This window comes from Dromiciops gliroides, chromosome 3 (assembly GCF_019393635.1).
Source record: "Dromiciops gliroides isolate mDroGli1 chromosome 3, mDroGli1.pri, whole genome shotgun sequence".
NCBI classification, from domain to species: Eukaryota; Metazoa; Chordata; class Mammalia; order Microbiotheria; family Microbiotheriidae; genus Dromiciops; species Dromiciops gliroides.
In genome coordinates this window covers 434,648,942-434,668,797 of record NC_057863.1, presented here as the reverse complement: position 1 = coordinate 434,668,797, position 19,856 = coordinate 434,648,942, and the positions used below count along the sequence as shown (strand labels likewise).

General features: G+C 40.6%; 1 protein-coding gene across 8 annotated transcripts in view; it reads left to right on the top strand.

Annotated features, from left to right (window-relative positions):
• Positions 1 to 240: 240 nt before the first annotated feature.
• Positions 241 to 19,856, top strand: part of OSBPL6 (oxysterol binding protein like 6) — a 273,481-nt gene continuing 253,865 nt past the window's right edge. For 7 of the 8 annotated variants that reach the window (XM_043992203.1, XM_043992206.1, XM_043992205.1 and 4 more), the window contains exon 1: positions 242 to 609. The gene's annotated coding sequence lies outside the window, so the exon portion shown is untranslated. Of the gene's footprint in view, positions 610 to 19,856 lie in introns of all 8 variants that reach the window. The other variant, XM_043992204.1, reaches the window with a different exon arrangement.

Here is a 19,856-nt window from a genome sequence, read left to right as displayed (position 1 = left end):
CCGGGGCCAGCCGCACCGTTTGATTTAGCGCAAAGACCCCTTTAACGCTGCCCAGGCCCGTATGACAGGCCTGGTGAAGCCCGGAGAGAGTCTCCGGGGCAGGTGATTTCCAGAGTCTCCGGGCTCCCAAGGGTGCCCACTTGGGCGCAAGCCCAGGAAGTAAATCCCGCTCCGGGGCTCTGGAAGCTCCGTGCGTCCGGGTCTTGGCGCCGCCCAGCCCGTAGCTCCCGTGCCTCTTTCGCTGCAGGGAGGGGCACGCGGGACCTGGCGGGGACTGCGGCCGGGCCGACAGCAGACTAGGGCAGGCAGCCAAAAGCATCCTCCAGCCTCTCCAGCCTCACCGCCCCGGGGCATCTCCTCCGCCCCGGGGAGCCAGGGGGCGGGGACGCAGAGCCCGCCCTGAAATTCCTGCCCCGCCTGCGGGAGAGGAGGGGCTGCGGCTTGGCCGACCACTGAAGGCGCAGGAGCCGCGGCTGCTGCTGTCTGGGGTGATCGAGACTTGGGTGCAGGCGGCTCCCCGTCCAGCCCGGCTGTAACCTCTCCGGCTTCTGCTGCTTCCTCCTGCTACCGGACTCGGGTCAGATCTGGGCGGCTCTGCTTTCCCTGCAGGTGGGTGCCTCTCTCTCTCTCTCTCTGGGGAATGGGGGCCGGGGGAAATCAGGGTGAAGCCCCGACGGTCCCTTACTGTCGACTCTTCACGCTTCGGGGGACTCCGGGTTTGCATTGTGTGTGTCCGGGGATCGGAGGACTCTGGGGTGGGCGGAGGGGCCGCAGGCTAGGAAGGTTGGCTTCTGCAACCTGCAGCCTGTCCCTACTAGACAGATTAAGGGGTCTCAGTTCCTCCACTGCCCGAATGCCTATCCTCCCCTCCCCCTCCTCATTGGACTGACACAGGGGTTTGGGTTCCTGGCGGGGGCGTGTGTCCTTCCTCATCCAGCCGAGATTCCTTCCCTAGCCCTCTCTTCTGGCTGGGTGGGGGCGGCGGAGCGGGCTCGGTGGGAGATCGTGTGTCATGGTTTTCCCCCCTGTCCTCCTCATCCCCCTAAAACCCCCTCCCCCGTTTTTGCCCGGGTGACTGGGAATTCCAGCCGCTTGGCAGACACTCCTGCATTCGTCTAGTCTCATTTCCCCCACGCTACCTAATGCACCCAGCTCGCTTCAGTGTGGCTGGGAATTGCGGCTGGATGAGAAAAGCACTGATGTAATTGGCAAGAAGAGAGTAACCGACAGAAAGAGCATCCTTGCCTGTTAGAGCAAAACCCATCTCGGCTCCCTTAAGGGAGAAGAGAAGTTGTGAATTCGTTTCTTCTGTACCTAGGCTGCCCCTGTCTTGCCCATCTCTTCTTCCTACCCCTCAGCCTTCAGTTTTCATTCACACTTTGCTGGGGACATGTCTGCCTTACCCAGTTCATATCGGGACAGGGTTTGCATTGCAGTCAAGACGTGCTTTCCCTGCATCGAGCAAGTAGTCTGCCTGCAGATTGTGTCACCGGGGAGGCTGAAGGGAGGGGGAATAGGGAAGAGAGGAGGAAAAGGGGAGGTCAGGGGTCAGCTGGGGGAATAATGGGAAAGCAAAGTCATGAACACAGCAATTTCTGAAATCCCATTTACTTTATATATTTGCACCTTTACAAGGCATTTGCTTGTTTTCGGAAGTTGTGATCAGACACGGATTTTATGGTACCAGCTGTGGTAAATCTCCTATGTAGGAGCTTAAACATAGAGACTTAGGACTGTAGCCCAGCATTACATAATAGATAGGAATGGCATGAGATTTGTGTGAAACCCAGTGGCAGTCGGGTTGTTTTCCCCCTTTTGGGGTAAAGCCCTATATGGGGTCCCCTCTCATTCTCACCTCAGCTATGACTTCCATTTTAAAATGGAGCATTGTATTTTTAAAAATCATATGTCATATCAGGTAAAGAATGGAACTTTAAACAAATACTCTTCCCCAATAACATCCCCCACCTCCAATTAGAACTGTTTAAATTCTAGATATACTTGAGTGTAGTTCTTGTATTTTAAATTTATCCTATAAATACCATTCACTTTGTATTCCAGTTCTTGTCTGTCCCCCCCCCCCTTTATGGGGGTGGGGGCCATTTTTACTATAGATTGCTGCAAACTCATACTGATGATATTCCTAACAAATATTACAGCAATGCAGATACTATGGACTAATAATAAATGAAACAGAAAACCTTGCAGTAATTCTTGGTGAACTGGGTTCCCAAGGTCAAAGGGAGACCCTGGTGGTGTAATTTCCAGCTCTGATAACACGGGGGAGAATATACGTGACCCTAGTTGGATTATCAAGGAAAGCACTGTGAACTTTTTTTTTTTTCATTTTGCAGTTGTAGTTGAATTATGTCAAGGTTGTTTGTTTTTTTTTCACCTTAGTGATAATTTTCTTACTGAGGGTAGGTGGATGGCAAGCTTTTTCGAGCTAAAATGTTTGCTTTTAGAATACCTAAAATGATAATTTGATAATACTCAGTTCCCCGATTTTGACTACTCCAATTATCTGATGAAATCATGTTCATTGGATGATTAACTTGCAGGGTGACAGTGGATCAAAGGCAGATTAAACCTATTGGCTGTTTTATGACCTTAATACAAGTTTTTCTCTTCCCTGAAGAAAGTTACCTTTGTTAGAGTTTTTCTACAAGGGGAAATGTCAGATCTTCCAAGATTTGATTGATGGTTTATGAAATCATTATAAAAATATACTGAAGTAAAATGGAGAATTAACATCAGTAAATGAAGGTGAGTTGAGTGATTTGCTTTTGTGAGAGCCCAGGGAGCCTCTTTGAACATTTTACCCAGGCTGAGAATTTTCCTTTTATGTTTACATTTTGACCGGGACAAGATCGGGATGAACAGACCTGGGTGGGGGATGAACTGCCTCTTTGGAGAGTGAGATTTTTAGGTCTGGAGTTGGACTTCTGTTACTCAGTGTTTTCAGTCATGTTTGACCCTTCACGACCCCTCTTTGGGGTTTTCTTGGCAAAGAAACTAGAGCAGTTTGCCCTTTCCTTCTCTAGCTCATTTTAGAGATGAGGAAATTGAGACCAACAGGCTTGTGACTTGCCCAGGGTCCCACAGGATCCTGAATAGGGCTGGGACTCTATCCACTGTGCTACCTAGCTTACCTAGCTAGCATCTAATGCTTATATGGTGCTGGATCCATGAGTTGACAGTGTCCCAGTTGTCCCTTCAGCTGTGCCGAAAACAATCAGAATCACTAAATTTCAGACCCTAGTGGCCATTTACTCCAACCCACAAACTAAAAAGAATACCTGTTAATGACACACTTGACCACAGGTCTTCTAGCTTTTGTTTAATCCTCCCGGGAGGTCCAGGCTCACTTTACTTTAGGGCAGCTTTAATCATTAAGATGTTCTATTGTAAATCAATCCTAAATTTGCTTCTTTGTAACTGTCACCCCTAGCTCCTGGTTTTGCCTTTTGGGGGCAAAACAGAAAACTCCAATCTCCCCATATGAGAGTCTTTCAAGTATTTGAAGGGTGGTTATGGTGTCCCCAGAATCTTTTAGTTAAACATCTCAAGTTTCATTAACTAGTGCTTAGTGTGGGTCTGAGACCTTTTATATTCTGTTTCCCTTTCTCAACCAATCAATACACATTTACTAAGCACCTTCTTTGTGCCAGGTGTAATGCTAAGAGGTGGGACAATGCCTGCCCTCCAGTACTTTACCATCTAATGGTAAAGACCACATGCAAAAAAGTATATACAAAGCAAGCTATATCCAGGATAAATAGCAAATAGTTAAAGAGGGAAAGTACTGGAATTATGGGGGCTTAGGGAAAACTTCCGGTAAAAGATGGATTTTTGGTTGGGATTTAAAGGAGGTTGGGGGGGGGGAGGGGAGTGTTATAGGTATGGAGATCTCCAGATAAAAAAACCTAGAGCCAAGAGACAGGAGCATATATCAGTATCCTTTCTATAAAGTGGTATTAAGAACTGGTCAGGGGTCAGCTAGGTGGCGCAGTGGATAGAGCACTGGCCCTGGAGTCAGGAGGACCTGAGTTCAAATCCGGTCTCAGGCACTTAACACTTACTAGCTGTGTGACCCTGGGCAAGTCACTTAACCCCAATTGCCTCACTAAAAAAATGCAAATCCTTGACAAGAACTGGTCAGCACAATACTCTGGGTGTCATCTGACCAGTACAGAATCGAGAGGCCTATCATATCACTTCCTTATTCATGGAAGTTCTTCCTTGCTTAATACAATTCAAGTTTCATTAGCTTAACTTAACCCAAGACTTCTTTTCACTGGTACTGTATCACACTGTTGACTCAGGGAGCTTATAGTCTACTAAAACCCTTTAATTTGTTTCAGACAAATTGCTGTCTAATCATACCTTCCTCATATTTTATTTGTGAAGTTGACATCTTGAACTCAAATATAAGTCTTTATGTTTATTTCTATTCATTTTCATCTTGGTATATCCAACTCTTCCATACTGTCAGGGATTTTGAGGGATCTTGTCTTTGCCATTTGATGTATTAATGCCTCCTCCCGGTTTTGTGTTACTTGCATATTTGATAAGGATAAATATCTTTATTTAAATCATTAATAAAAATATGAGCACAGATAGCCCAGAAACTCTACAGGAATGTTCTTTGTAAGTTGACATTGAACCATTAAGTTCAACCAACCAACTCCTGGGGCTGGCCAGTCAACCAGTTCTGAATTGACCTAATTGTAATATTGTCTATCTGACAACTCTCCAATATTCTCCATAAGAGCAGAATGAGAGACTAGATGAAATGTTTTGTAAAAATCTAGGTAAACTTTATAAAATAATAGATAGCATTTTCATAAATGCTTTAAGATTTGCAGAGCACTTTACAAATATCATCTTGTTTTATCCTTATAACAACCCTGGGAGGTAGGCAGTATTATTATTCTCATTTAACAGATGAAGTAACTTTCCCAGAGTCACAGCTAGTATATTTCTTTTTCTTTCTTTTTTTATTTTTTTGCGGGGCAATGAGGGTTAAGTGACTTGTCCAGGGTCACACAGCTAGTAAGTGTCAAGTGTCTGAGGCCAGATTTGAACTCAGGGTCTCCTGAATCCAGGGCTGGTGCTTTATCCATTGCACTATCTAGCTGCCCCCTAGCTAGTATATTTCTGGGGCAGTATTTGAACTCAGCTCTACTGACTTCAAGTCCCACACTCATCAAAAAAGGAAATTTTGGCATTGGAAAGACCTGTTTATAAAACCATGCTGGTTTTTTGGGATCTCTATTTCCTCTAATAGGTATTTTCACTAATAATCTCTTTGATAGTATATTCCAGAATTTTCCAAGAAATAATGGTCTCTAGTTTGTAGATTTCATTATCATGTCTTTTTTTTTCTGCTAGGCAATGAGGGTTAAGTGACTTGCCCAGAGTTATGCATTATCTTGTCTGTTTTGAAAATTAAGACAATATTTGTTGGTTTCCAGCCTTGTAATACCATTTCTCTTCTCCATTTACCCACTCCTTATTTTTCTTGGCACTTCTATGAGGTATGAACTGAAAGTCTTCCTCTAGGCCTTTTAACAATCATGGGACCAGCAAATATTGTTCAACAGTTATCCTTTATTCTCTCTATGTGACTAGCTCACCCACCCCCTTTTCAAATTGTAAGTACATTTCTGCAAACCATGAAACAATTATTAAATCAGTAAATATTTACTTAAAATATAGCCTGTTCAAAATGCTGTGCTGGATGTTGAGAATAATGCAGAGCAATTGCTCCTGCCTTGAAGAAGCTTATAATCTAGTTGGAGAAAAAAAGAAAATAGAACACAGAGTCAACTGATATGTTTGCTAAATCAGTTGTAGAGATAGCAAGTGTTATGAGAGGAGAAAAGAGAGATATCTTCTGGGCTCAAGTAATCTTGCAAGGCTTTATGGAAAGAAGATCCAGGCACTGAGTAACAGATAGGAAATGGCCAGGTTAAGAAGAGGACCCGGGACCTCCCAGATGAGGGTGATTGTCTGAGCAAAAGCAGAATATTTCTTCTGAAAGCAGAAAAGTCAAAGGCACTTTTAAGGTGCCAGTAAAAAATTCAGTTTCTCAAACATAATGGATTGTTATACAGAATTAGTAGGGAATAATCATGAAAGGTAGACTGAGGTCAGATTGTAGAGGGCCTTGAAGGAAGGAAACAAGCATTTATTAAGTACCTACTGTGTGCCAGACATTGTGTATAAGCACTTTATAAACATTGCATTTGATTCTCACAACCTTTCTAGGTAAGTACTATTATTATCCTCATTTTACACCTGAGGATACTGAGGCAGCAAGATGTTAAGTGACTTATCCATAGTCACATAGTTAGAGTGTGTCTAAGGCAGGATTTGAACTCAGACTTTCTTTACTCCAGGCCCAGCATTCTATCCACTTTGCCACCTAGCTGCCTTGAATGTCAGACTAAGGTTCAGACTTCATCTTTTTGGTAGTGGGGGGGACTTGGACTTTTTTTTTGTTGGTTTGTTTGTTTTTTTAGTGAGGCAATTGGGGTTAAGTGACTTGCCTAAGGTCACACAGCTAGTAAGTGTTACGTGTCTGAGGCAGAATTTGAACCCAGGTCCTCCTGACTCCAGGGCTGGTGCTCTATCCACTGTGCCACCTAGCTGCCCCTACCTGGACGTTTTTGAACATGTAAGTGACATGATAATAATACTTAACATTTACATATGACTATCGAAAACACTTGGACAAGTGCTTTACATAAAGTATCTCATTTGATCTTTGCAACAATTCTGTTGAATAGGTGCTCTTATCTCCATTATTTGAATCTGATAGAGGTTAAGTGACCTACCCAGGATCACATAGCTAGTATCTGTGACAAGGAAGGATTGAATTCAGGCCTTTGTGAATCCAAGTCTAGCACTCTATCCATTAGCTTCTTGAACAAAGGGGTTATGTGTTTGTTGTGTGTGTGTGTGTTTGGAGGGTTTTGGGGTTGTTTTTTAAAGGAAGATTAGTCTGGCAGATGAAAAGAGACTAAAAATCAGGAAGATCTATAGGAGGCTATTGTAGTTTTCTAGGTAAGAGATGAGAAGAACCTACATTTAGGCAACAGCATCAGAAATAGAAAGGTAGGTAGGTATAAAAAGAACAGTTATAAAACACTTTACAAAGAAAGCATCCATGGGATTTGGTAACATTTACATGGGAGGGCTAAAGAAAAAGGAAAGAATCAAAGATGACTGAGATTTTGGGTCTGGGTGACTGGGAGAAGGGTGTCACTATTTTTTTTTTTTTTGGCTGGGCAATGGGGGTTAAGTGACTTGCCCAAGGTCACACAACTAGTAAGTGTCAAGTGTCTGAGGCCGGATTTGAACTCAGGTACTCCTGAATTCAGGGCCAGTGCTTTATCCACTGCGCCACCTAGCTACCCCCAGGGTGTCAGTATTTAACCCATCAGTCAATCTACATGCATTTATTATTAAGTGTTTACTATTTTCCAGACGGAGTGCTGATTCAAAGAAAAAGCAAAAATAGTTCCTATACTCAAGAAGCTTACATTCTAATGGTGGAAGAAGACATATGCACATGATAGATATGTAGAGTGAATAGAATATAACTTTTAATATAAATATGGAACCAGTATGGGGGGGATGATAAGTTTGGTTTCAGCCACTGGATTTACCATGATAGTAAAACATTCAAGTAGAAATGTTCAATAGATGACTGGAGATGTTGACAGAGAGTTTGGGGCAAGTTCAGCTTTGGGAATCATCAGCATAGAGCAGGCAATATGAGTGAATGAGATTTCCAAATTTCCAGTTACTGGTAGATATCATCAGGCCTTAGTCACTTATTAATTGTATGAATGGAAGCAAATTACTTCATTGCTTTGAGCCCCCTCTGCAGAATGAGGACATGACTGCTAGGTCCCAATCAGAATAACAAATCCCTAGAAGTGTTTGCATTATTTAAATTCTTTCCATTGGACTGTAATTCCAATGACCATATTTTAAAATTGTGCAAAGTCAAATCCATGGGACCACTTCAGAGGATTCATTGTTCACATTAATTGGGACCTAGCTGTAGACTAAATGGTGACTTTAAACCCCTTTTTGCTCTAACTTTCTGTGACTAGAAGCAATATGGGGTAGGTAAGTGTTACAGGGAATAGAGCACTAGGCTTACAATAAGGAAGACTCATCTTCCTGAGTTTAAATCCAGTCTCAAACACTTACTAGCTATGTGACCCTGGGCAGGTCACTTAACCCTGTTTTCCTCCCTCATCTGTAAAATGAGCTGGAGAAGGAATTGTCAAACCATTCCAGCCAAGAAAACCAAAATGGGGTCACAAAGACTGAACAACAAGAAATAAATATTCAATGATACTTATATTTGTGGCTTTAACAGATCTTTTCTCTTTTATTCTTTGGTTTTTTTCTAGGCTTATGCATTTAGATCCCATTTTGGCTAATTGAGCTTTTGCTGTTCTGGGAAAAAAAAAAGAAAGGAAATTTAGCCTTTCTAAATCAGAGGAACAAGCCTCTCATCATTACCAGTTGCTTTAACTGGTTATCATTTGACCATCCCCTTCATTGTTGTTCTTAGCATTATTATTACTTTTAATGCTTTTAGGGTGTAGGGTTTTCAAAACACTTTAATACAACTTTGTAAAGTACACAGTGTAAATATTCTTAACTCTGATTGGAATGCTAGAAGGCAGAGTACCAAACTCCTAATGGCAGAAACTGGACTTTCCACTTCCCACTACACAAAACAAGAAGCCCCTGTTGTGCCTGGTGCTGCTTGGTGTACCATCCCTTTCCTCTTCCCTGCTTCCCTGTCTCCTTTTGTGTGCTTGCCCTCCCTTTTAAATTGTAAACTCCTTGAGAGAAGGGATTGTCTTTTTTTTATTATTATTATTGATTATATACCCAGTGCTTAGCACAGTGCCTTGCACATAGGAGTAGGCACTTAATAAATGTTTATTGGATCCCGATTATTCTCATTTTAAAATGGGGCTTACATTTGCAAAGCTAATCAGTGGAAGAACTAGGATGGGAATTTCTGACTCCAAGTCCAATGTTCTTTTTACTATGCTACATTATAGCATAGTATTATAAAGAGGGGAGAAGAGAGGGTGCAAGCATTTATTAAGCACCTACTATGTACCAACTATGCTAAACACTTTACAAATATTATCTCATTTGATCTTCACATCAACCCTGTGAGGTAGGTACTATTGTTATCCTCATTCTATAGTTAAGAAAACCGAGACATACAGAACTTAAGTGACTTATTTGCCTAGTGTCACACAGTAACTAAATGTCTGAGACCTGGTTTGAACTCAAGACTTCCTTACTCCAAACCCAGCCACAAAGTTACCTCCCATTGCCTTGTAAGCAACAAACCGGTCTTTCACCATTACCATTACCAGAAGCTTTCCTCTTCTGATTGTCTTCTTAATAGCTAAGGCTCTGTGATATCAGAATGCAAATCAAGATAGGTATCCCAGTAATGTGTCAGCCTAAATGGTAATGAAAGAATAAGCTACAAAAATTGGGTAGTAGGACGGCTGAAAGCTTGTTTGATAGAATTGAGACTTGGTAAATTATTATCATTATTTATTTATTTTTTTTTAGTGAGGCAATTGGGGTTAAGTAACTTGCCCAGGGTCACACAGCTAGTGTTAAGTGTCTGAGGCTGGATTAGAACTCAGGTACTCCTGACTCCAGGGCCGGTGCTCTATCCACTGCGCCACCTAGCTGCCCCAGTAAATTAATTTTTAAGGAGAAAGTACAAGGGGATAAGGAAGATAATTCAAATGAATAAAAAAGGTTCCAACTTTCTGGACTGCAAACATAAATATTGGGTGAATGCATGTGCAGTGTTTCTTTAAAGTGAGCATTTCCCACAGTAGAGGGTGGTGGTAGTTTGTGTTGAATCTTGACATTCTCCAACAGAAATTACCTGTCTCTTAATATTTTGTCCCCTTGTGAGATTGTGACAATGTCCTATATACATTCAGAAGGTATGTGAGTGTTAACCCAGTATAATTATCATAAACCAAAAGTAACTCTGACTTAGTCAAAAGTGAAAAAATGGTCCGGTTTTTTGGAGGTTAGAAAACAGGAAAATCTTGACAGTTATTTCAATTAAATACAATGAATGTCTGTTAAATACCTTGTGTATGCAGACTTCTGTGTATTCGATGCTGGGGAAGGACTGGGGGGGTGGAGGCTGGGTGATGTGCAAAGATAAATAAAACATCCTCCCTGCCCTTGATGGATCTTCCAGTATAGTAAGAGAATTACCACACATACACAAATAACTAAAAATACAAACATAGACATTCCATGAGAAGTATAAAGTACCATAGGAGGTCAGAGGAAGGGTCATTTCTGTTTTGTTTGTTTTGCAGGGCAATGAGGGTTAAGTGACTTGCCCAGGGTCACATAGCTAGTTAAGTGTCAAGTGTCTGAGGCTGCATTTGAACTCAGGTCCTCCTGAATCCAGGGCCGGTGCTTTTATCCACTGCACCACCTAGCTGCCCCCAGGAAGGGTAATTTCTGACTAAGGGGTTAGGTGTGATTCAAAGAAAATTTCTTGGAGGGGTAGGTATTTGAGCCTTCATCTTGAAGTAAAATTTTATCCAGCAGAGTTGGGGGGGTGGGGAACTTTGAAGGTATTCCAGGCATATCAAAAGATAGATCCTGGGTTGTAAGGGACCTGAGTGGCCGTCTTGTTGAACCTCCCCTACTTTACAGATAAGTAAAACTGAGGCTTATGAAGGTTGTGATTTGTCCAAAGTTATTCAGGTACTGTGACAAAGGCAGAATATGAACTCAGAGCCTCCTCCAACTCTCTATGTTTTCCACAGATGGAAAGCACAGCCATCTTATTTGGCAAAGTTTTGCTAATATGATACTTTGTAAGTCAGGAATGTTGTGCTTGAGAGACTTTGATGAGAGATGGGCCCGTATCAGGAATTCTGTAGTAAACTGACATAAAAATGACAGAAAGGAAAACAAAAGCCAGGTACTCAGTATCCAGGACTGTACAGAGTCAGTGATGTGGAAAGCAGTAGTAGAAAGAAGACTTGAAGTGTGAAACAAAACTTTAAAATCTGTTTTTATTGTCAGATTGGTAATGAGTATTTCATAACAGATTTCTCTGGCAGAGTACAAGGTATTGATGATAAAAATGAGAAAATCATTTTCTTCTTGGAAACATGGATATCCTTGTAAGCAGGAACTGCCTCTGTTGGGGTTGATGCCCTAGGAAGGGTTGAAGCAAATTTATTTTTAAAATATGTACAGGGGCAGCTAGGTGGCGCAGTGTATACAGCACCGGCCCTGGAGTCAGGAGTACCTGAGTTCAAATCTGGCCTCAGACACTTAACACTTACTAGCTGTGTGACCCTGGGCAAGTCACTTAACCCCAATTGCCTCACTAAAAAAAAAAAATGTACAGAACAAATATTGTGATGTGTCCCGGGTTCTTGAAAGCTTTTTTTTCCCCCCTTGCTTTTCAAATAAGGCATTTTTGTTAAATTCTAGTTCTATTGGTGCCCACATAAAATGAGTCACAGAAAGTTTCAAAGCTCTTCTCAGCATTTTGTGCAAGAGAAAAAGGCGAATGTGAGCCCATAAAATGGGATTTTATTTATTTTCCTATCATTTCCTTTTAGCATCCATCAATTCATAGAAATCTTCCCATGCTTTCCTGTAGCCTCCATATTTGTTTTTCAAGGTGCAATAATATTCCATTACTGTCATATACCACAATTTGTGTTTTTGAAAAATAGATTGTATTTTTCTTTCCTGTATCCTTTTCCTATCTTTTCCTGTAAAGCCTTCCTTTAAAAAAGAGAGAAAGAAGGAAAAATGAATCAGTAAAACTGATCAATGTATCACAGATAAGACACTATATGTAATGTTCCACACCCAGAGGCCCCACCATCTGTAGAGGATTAGCTGTGGGGTCTGGAGCAGCACAGGTGGAAGGGTCAGGCTGGTCAGACTTGTTCTGTATACTTTTAAAACATTAAGTTTCCATTTGCAAATTTTCAAATTCATTGTCAGTGATCATTTTCAAGTAATTTTTCCACTGACATTTTTGTAGTTATGTATTTTGTTTTCTTGGCTCTACTGATTTTGATTTACATCAATTCATAGAAGTTTTTCCATGCTCTCTTTTTTTTTTTTTGCAGGGCAATGAGGGTTAAGTGACTTGCCCAGGGTCACACAGCTAATAAGTGTCAAATGTCTGAGGCTGCATTTGAACTCAGGTCCTCCTGAATCCAGGGCCAGTGCTTTATCCACTGCGCCACCTAGCTGCCCCTCCATGCTCTCTTGTATGTATGTTCATTGTTTCTTATAGCACAGTAATAGTTTCACCACTTTTGTGTCTCACAATTTGTTTAACCATTCTGCAATTAATAGGCATTTGCCTTTTTCCAGTTTTCTGCTAGTAGAAAAAATGCTATTGTAAATATTTTGGTGTGTAATAGAATCAGTTTAGTACCATATACATTTTCCTGATTTAGTTCAAGGTATTTCATTTTTTGTATACACAAGGGGAGAATTGGGCCATGAACATTCAAGCAATTCTTATAAACACGTTTCGCTTTAAGTAGCATATAAATAACTAATTTATAGGTTTATAACTAGCTTCAGAAGACAAATAAGAAATTGGAGGTGGAACAAAATTGAAAGATCAAGGGGCGGGGCACTTGGTGTTATGCAGGGGGCTGGGAGAGTAAAATACAAAGGTTATAGAAATAGAGTGATCCAGGTTCTAATGGAAACATTCTAAGAACAAATCCTACAAGTGGGACAAGTGGGCCTTGAGAAGATGCTCTCATTATTCTGCCTAGGGACAGCATTCTTTTCCATAGGGATAGGTTTTTCCCATAGTTGGCCTAGTTGGCCTTTAGACCACAACAGTGTTGGGAATCTCTTTAGAAACAACACAAAATAAGACCGGCCTGAGTCTTATTCTGAAACTGTACAGAATACCTTTCTTTTATCTTTGCCCTCCTTGGAGTAAATGCCAAACAGTAGGGTCTCTGGGTCAGAAAAATAGTCACTTTGTTTTCATGATTTCATATTGCTTTCCAGAATAATTGAACCAATTCATAGCTCTACCAACAGTGAGACACCGGATTTTAATTGCTTCCTACATAAAATAAAAAAATCAAACTTGAAATCTGGCAAAAATTCAAGACATGGATCTATTTCAAGTTTCCTAAATAAAGCTTACTTTTTATTATAATAATGAATGGCAATTTAATTCATTGTCATCCGGAGTACTGCATTTTCACAAGAAATTAACCACATTAAGAAACTACTGTCATCTAAGATTGTGTAACATGTTCCTTATGTGTTAATAGTTTTCTTTTATTTAAAGCTCTTCTGGAAGTAGTTTTGTGAGAGTGATTTTCCTTTAAATCAAAATGACATTGTTTTCAATTTATCTGGGCCACCTGGCAAAATCTATATATTTCTTCTGAAACACTATTTGCTGTATAATTCCCTTGAAGCAGAGGCTACAACATTTTGGCCATTTGGGTGGTGTAGGAATTGTGGAAAATGGATTAATGTGAAATTCTTTTTTTTTTTTTTGTTAATATCTCAGTAAACTTGAATTTGAAAAGCAGTGTGGCATATTGCTTAAAGGTCCTGCTTCAGGGACAGGAAGACCTGGGTTCTGGTTTTGCCTCTGAAGTAGCCTGGTTGTATGACCCTGGTAAAGTCATTTAACCTTCCCCCAGGCAATTCTCTAAGACTAAATTGTCCTGCTCTTCTCTGAGGAGATGCTATCACTGAATGAATAAAAGAAAAACTTTCATTCAAAGTAATCTATACAAAAGAAGGTTACCTTTCCTAAGGGCTGGGAAAAGAGAGCACTATTTTCTGTAGGGGGTAGGGGAAAGGTGCTTGAAGGAAGATGTTGAAGAAATAGGGAGCAGCCGTAAGGAAGGTGGGTAAAAGAAATGGGTAAATGGAGAGTATCACTACCTGTCACTTCACAATATTAATCCCAGAAGTGGATATTTTATTTGTTTGTTTGATTTTGTTTTTGTTTTTGTTTTTGCAGGGCAGTTAGGGTTAAGTGACTTGCCCAGGGTCACACAGCTAGTGTCAAGTGTCTGAGGTCATATTTGAACTCAGGTCCTCCGGAATCCAGGGCCGGTGCTTTATCTGCTGCGCTTGCCTAGCTGCCCCAAAGCTGGGATATTTTAATGCTTAAACTTATATGTGAGGATTTCTTTGGGAAGTTTGGGAAGTTCTGTAAGATTTCAGACCACTCATTTGATGACAGAACCTATAGTTTCCACAGAGGGTCACTTTTACCTTTCATTTTGACGGGCTGAAGCTCAAATCATGAGCTTTGGGACCATGCTGATTTTAAATTCTGGGCACTTCTTTTTGCTCATCACTGTGTCACAGTTCCCGGGATTAGCCACCAAAGGAGAACTAGGACAGCCTATCGTGCCCTGACAAAACACAGGTGCTCGAAGGACAGGTGGACTGTCCCTGTAAGAACTGGGTTGGATGAGGACTGAAGATGAACAGGGTGGGGATGGTCTGGACCCATCATTTCTGCTCTTTTGCCTTTCAACTTCATATGCATTGGTGCCCTTTTCAAAGCTGGGATATTCTTTTTTTTTTTTTTTTTTGGCAGGGCAATGAGGGTTAAGTGACTTGCCCAGGGTCACATAGCTAGTTAAGAATCAAGTGTCTGAGGCCGCATTTGAACTCAGGTCCTCCTGAATCCAGGGCTGGTGCTTTATTCACTGTGCCACCTAGCTGCCCCAAAGCTGGGATATTCTGATAGTGGATTTTAGAACCCTAAGTTGCAAGAAAGGTGTACTTTTTTTTTTTTAAGTGAGGCAATTGGGGTTAAGTGACTTGCCCAGGGTCACACAGCTAGTAAGTGTTAAGTGTCCGAGGCTGGAGTTGAACTCAGGTACTCCTGACTCCAGGGCCGGTACTCTATCCACTGCGCCATCTAGCTGCCCCAAGATGTACATTTTTTAATAGCACACTTTGTGGATTTATAGGATAATATGATCTTTCTGATGGTGAGAGTCAGCAAGGTAAATTGGATTGAGGGATGAGTACTTAATCTGGAGTCCAGAAAGATTTAAATTCAAATCTGGTAGATCTGGTACTTATCATCTTGTGATCTATGTTGGCAAGTCACATTCCTTCCTGGATCCTCAGTTATCTCAGCTCTACTGTGGGGATAATAATACCTGTAGCACTTAATTTATAGGGGTGTTGTGGTGATCAAATGAGATAATGTATAGGAGTGCCAACCCTGAAAACACTGTATAAATATCAGTTATCCCATTATGCCTCAGTCTTCTAAGAGAAGGGAAATTAAAAGGGAAAACTGGGGGTGGCTACTAATGACTAGTGGCATATAGCACTGGGGAGAGTAATTGTGTGTTGACAGGAATAATTTTAATGAGGAATAATAATCAGGAGCTGAGAGGAAGACTTAGAAAGTGCTTTGTGATTGTCAGGGCTGTTATACTGTGCGATACTCTCCAAACAATGAGAGAACCCATTTAATTAGTAATAATAAATCGTTTTATTTGGTGATATGCTAAGTGCCATCACAAGCTAAGAGACCCAGCCCTTCACATAGAACTGGATCAGAAAGAGATAAACCAGTTCTGAACTTCTCCCTTCCCCACTCTTGCTTGGTCTTACTGGTAGGTGACCTACTAGATGTCATTCCCACCCATAAGTTCAGAAGTAGCTTTTTTGTAGCAGGTGTTCTTTTTCTAAACCATTAAATTTACTTTGAAAAAAAACAAACAAACGAGGGAGGGGATAGGGAAAGGAAGGTGAAAATCTCCATGGTTTCTGAGGTTGAAATACCGTAGTTATTCATACTAATTCTGAAAGTAATCCCTTGCACCTCTTAATGGAGTGACAAAAAGAGTATTTTGTGTTTGAGGAGAAGGGCATTTAAAGAGCCAAGTAATGGTGAAAATAAACAGGGATGAGTTCAGTATCTTGTTGCATAAGAGGGGGAATTGGAAGGATCTGGAGGGAATGGGTTGAGACAAGGTAAAAGTTGGTTACTGGGTGTGAAGAACATATTTCCCCCCTATTACATAAGCTTTCTTGTTCTACATTGATAATCCAATTTGCATGAGGTTATTAATCTCTGTGCCTTTTTTATTCTTCCTAGAGGAGACTTTGCAGCATGTTTTGATCATACACTAAAGGATTTATAACTATATCTCTTTAAGCATTTCTAGAAGCATACTAAGCACCCATAGGTGCCTGATATGCTGTTTGCTACCTTCTTTGTGTCAAATATTAATTTCCCCCTCACCCCCCACATATTTCTCTGTAAATATAAGCTATATGTCCAGTACTATTAGGGATGGGACCTTGACTAAGTCATTTAACCATTTTAAGACCTAGTTTCCTAGCTTGCTCATCAAAGTACTTCACCATACTTTATCACTTCATTCTAGCCATTCCATTCTGCTTGGAATTTTTCCCCTCCCCAGAGGATTGTTCATTCTCTCTGGAATACATACCCTTCTTTTAACTAGTTCATGTCCATGATTTGCTGTTATGCTGAACATATACAGAAGAAGGTATACAGGGTTCATTGAAAAGAACAAGGGGAAGGAAACAAGAATTTAATTTTTTTTTTTTTGGTGAGGCAATTAGGGTTAAGTGACTTGTCCAGAGTCACACAGCTAGTAAGTGTTAAGTGTCTGAGGTCAGATTTGAACTCAGGTCCTCCTGAATCCAGGGCTGATGCTCTATCCACTGTGCCACCTAGCTGCCCTGAAACAAGAATTTAATAAGAACCTAGTATGGGCCAGGTACTATGCTAAGTGCTTTACAAACATAACCTCATTTGATCTCTCCTACCAGCTCTGTGAGGTACATGCTACCATTACTCACAGTTAAAAGTCAATGAGAAACTTGGGGCAGCTAGGTGACCCTGGGAAAGTCACTTAACCCCAATTGCCTCACAAACAGACAAAAACAAACAAACAAAAAGAGCAAATAAGACACTCTCTCCAAAAACCAGAAAAACCAAAACCAAAAACAAAAGTAAATGAAACTGAGGCAGACAGAAATTAAGTGATTTGCCCAAGGTCACACAACTAGTGAGTATCTGAGGCTTGATCAGAACTCAGGTCTTCTTAACTCCAGACCCGGCACTCTAACCTCTGCACCATCTAGCTGGAAGAGAGTTTGAAGGTGTACCCATGCCTCTCCTACATTTTTTTTCACTTATAGCAGATCGTTGAACATGTTCCAGATTGCTGAGTCTCTAGTCTGCCAGATAAATTGGTCATTTCCATATTGTAGTATGGTTATAGACTATACTTTCAATCTATGTTGTTTGTTTAGGATGTTATTATCAGATTATCATTCTGACTAATCTTATAGGGACTAATCTTCTTCTGATAAATTAGGATTTAATTCCTCAAGGAACCCAAAAGATTGGGCTCAGAAAGCTCACTTTCCTGATGGGTCAATACCATTTTAAGCCTGGTTTTCTGTCCTGTAATTTATAAAGCAATTTAAAGTTGTAGAAGATGGATTCTGTCTCTGCTCAGCAAATGACTTCTCTGCTGACCAGGGCTTTATTGTAAAAACTGATTGCTAAGACATCAGAACCCTGCCAAAAGGAGGCATTCTGGAAAAAGTGGTTGGCTATGCCTAATCATCTCTTCCCTGCCCCCCTTTCATGCTTAACATATTTTAAACATTTTCTGAGAACTTGGAATATTCAGTGTTCTTATCTAATTGTACTAAATTAAAACTATAACCTTCCAGAATCTAAACTTGCTCATTACCTTAAAGTTAATTGCAGTTGTATTCTATGTCATCAGGTAGAGAGGTCTTCCACTTGATTTTTGTCTTTTTAAATATCATGATTTTATTGGTTTGGGTACTCCATTCACCAAAGCAAATTGCAGCCTCTCCACTATATATCAGGGGAATTCTTTGATCACAAAGTCATAGCTTTAGCATACTACAGGTAGGTAGTCATCTATAATGTAGTCCTTTCATTTTATGGATGATGAAACTGAGGACCTGAGAAATCATGTGACTTGCCCAAGTTCCTTATTACAGGTAATAAGTGGCAGAACCAAGATTTGAACTTATGTCTTCTGACACCAGTGTTCTTGCCACTGTATCATAACCATGTAGTGGTCAATCTTCAGTGGCTGAACCTGTCTGAAATGACATAAATTGGTCCTTGATTGGTATTCTGTCAAAGATTTTAGTCTGATAAGACTGCTCAGAATTTGTCCTTTATAAAGGCATAGTCTTTAAGAATTCACCCTCATTTCTTTGCTGCATTGAGGTGTCAGGATAGGACTCTAAAGGAGGACTTATGTTGTACATATTAAAATTTTTTAATGTTCCAATGTTTTGTGGAAAATAAAATTTCCTTGACAGCGAGGAATGGAAATTTCACTTCAAACTGATAAGAGCTTAGGAAAGTCTAGAGTGTGTATAGTAAGGTAACTTGTGTTGGTATTTGATGATAATATTATAATATGATGAGATTATGAAGTATGGGTTAATATAGTTAATATACTAAATTCATTCATTCTACAAACATTTATTCAGCTATCTTTTAGGAGAAGCAGGAGGGTATTGTGGCATAAGGATTGGCTCTGGAGCCAGATAATTTGATGGGTTCAAATCCCAGTTCTGCTATTTACTTCCTGGGAGAATTTTAGCAAGTCACTTAACTGTTCAGGAACTCAATTTCCTCATTTGTAAAATAAAGGAGATGGACTTGAAGACTTCCATGGTCTTCCTCTATGCAAAGCACTGCAGGAGCTATGAAGATGGATAAGACGCAGTCCTTATTGTAATTACTGCAGCAAAGTAAGGGAGACTAAGTAGTGACAAAGTCCTGAGAGAGGTCAGAGAAAGGAGAAAGCACTTATGACTGGGGACATCAGAGGAAGCTGCTTGGGGAAGATAGTATTTGAGCTCATCCTTGAAGAATGAATGAATGAAAAGTATTAGTGCATACTATATTCAAAGCATTGGGCTAAAAATGGGTAAGATTTCAATAGAGTATTGCCTTAGGGACCCCTGCTTTTGAATTCTTGGGAGTGTGTTCTCTCTCTCCCCTTTTCCCTCTCCCCTGTCTCTCTGTCTCTGTCTCTCCCTCTCTCCCCACTCCCTTCCTCCCTCTCTCTCCCCTCCGTCTTACATGTTATATATTTATGTATATGATTGTGGGACAGTCACATTTTCCATTGACTGGAACATTGTGGGAATGTATCATTTTCCTTCCTTTACTCAGAACATGACTCAGCTTCTTTTAATCCATAATCTTTCACTGCTCCTTGGTCAGGATTCCAGAAGTTAGTTCTCACTGTACAATAGTACAGATGCAAAAAGTCAAAGCAATTGGGTCAAGTGTACATTGCTCCCAGGAAATGATTTGGAAGGCTTTTGTTTTTATAAATCTCTGATATGAGCTCATTTTTTGTATAATTTGCCTTTTCGCAGGGAAGACTTTAATGATTTGTGTACTTGTGTTGAGATGCCTAGTTTCTAGAATTTTACTACATTGAGTCAGCTACTTCAGATATGTCTGTCCAAGATGTAGCATATGCATTTCCAATTTAATATGTCCAAATCAGAACTCATTATCTTTTCCCCATCCATCTTCCTAACTTGTCTATTCCTGTTAAGTATCTATCATGCTTCCAGTTTCCCAGGCTTGCAGCCTGAGTCTTATCCTTGACTCCTCCCTCTCAGTTACTATATATACTAATCAAATGCCAAGTCTGGTTCATTTGACCTCCACAAAATCACAAGCATCTGTAGCTTCTTTC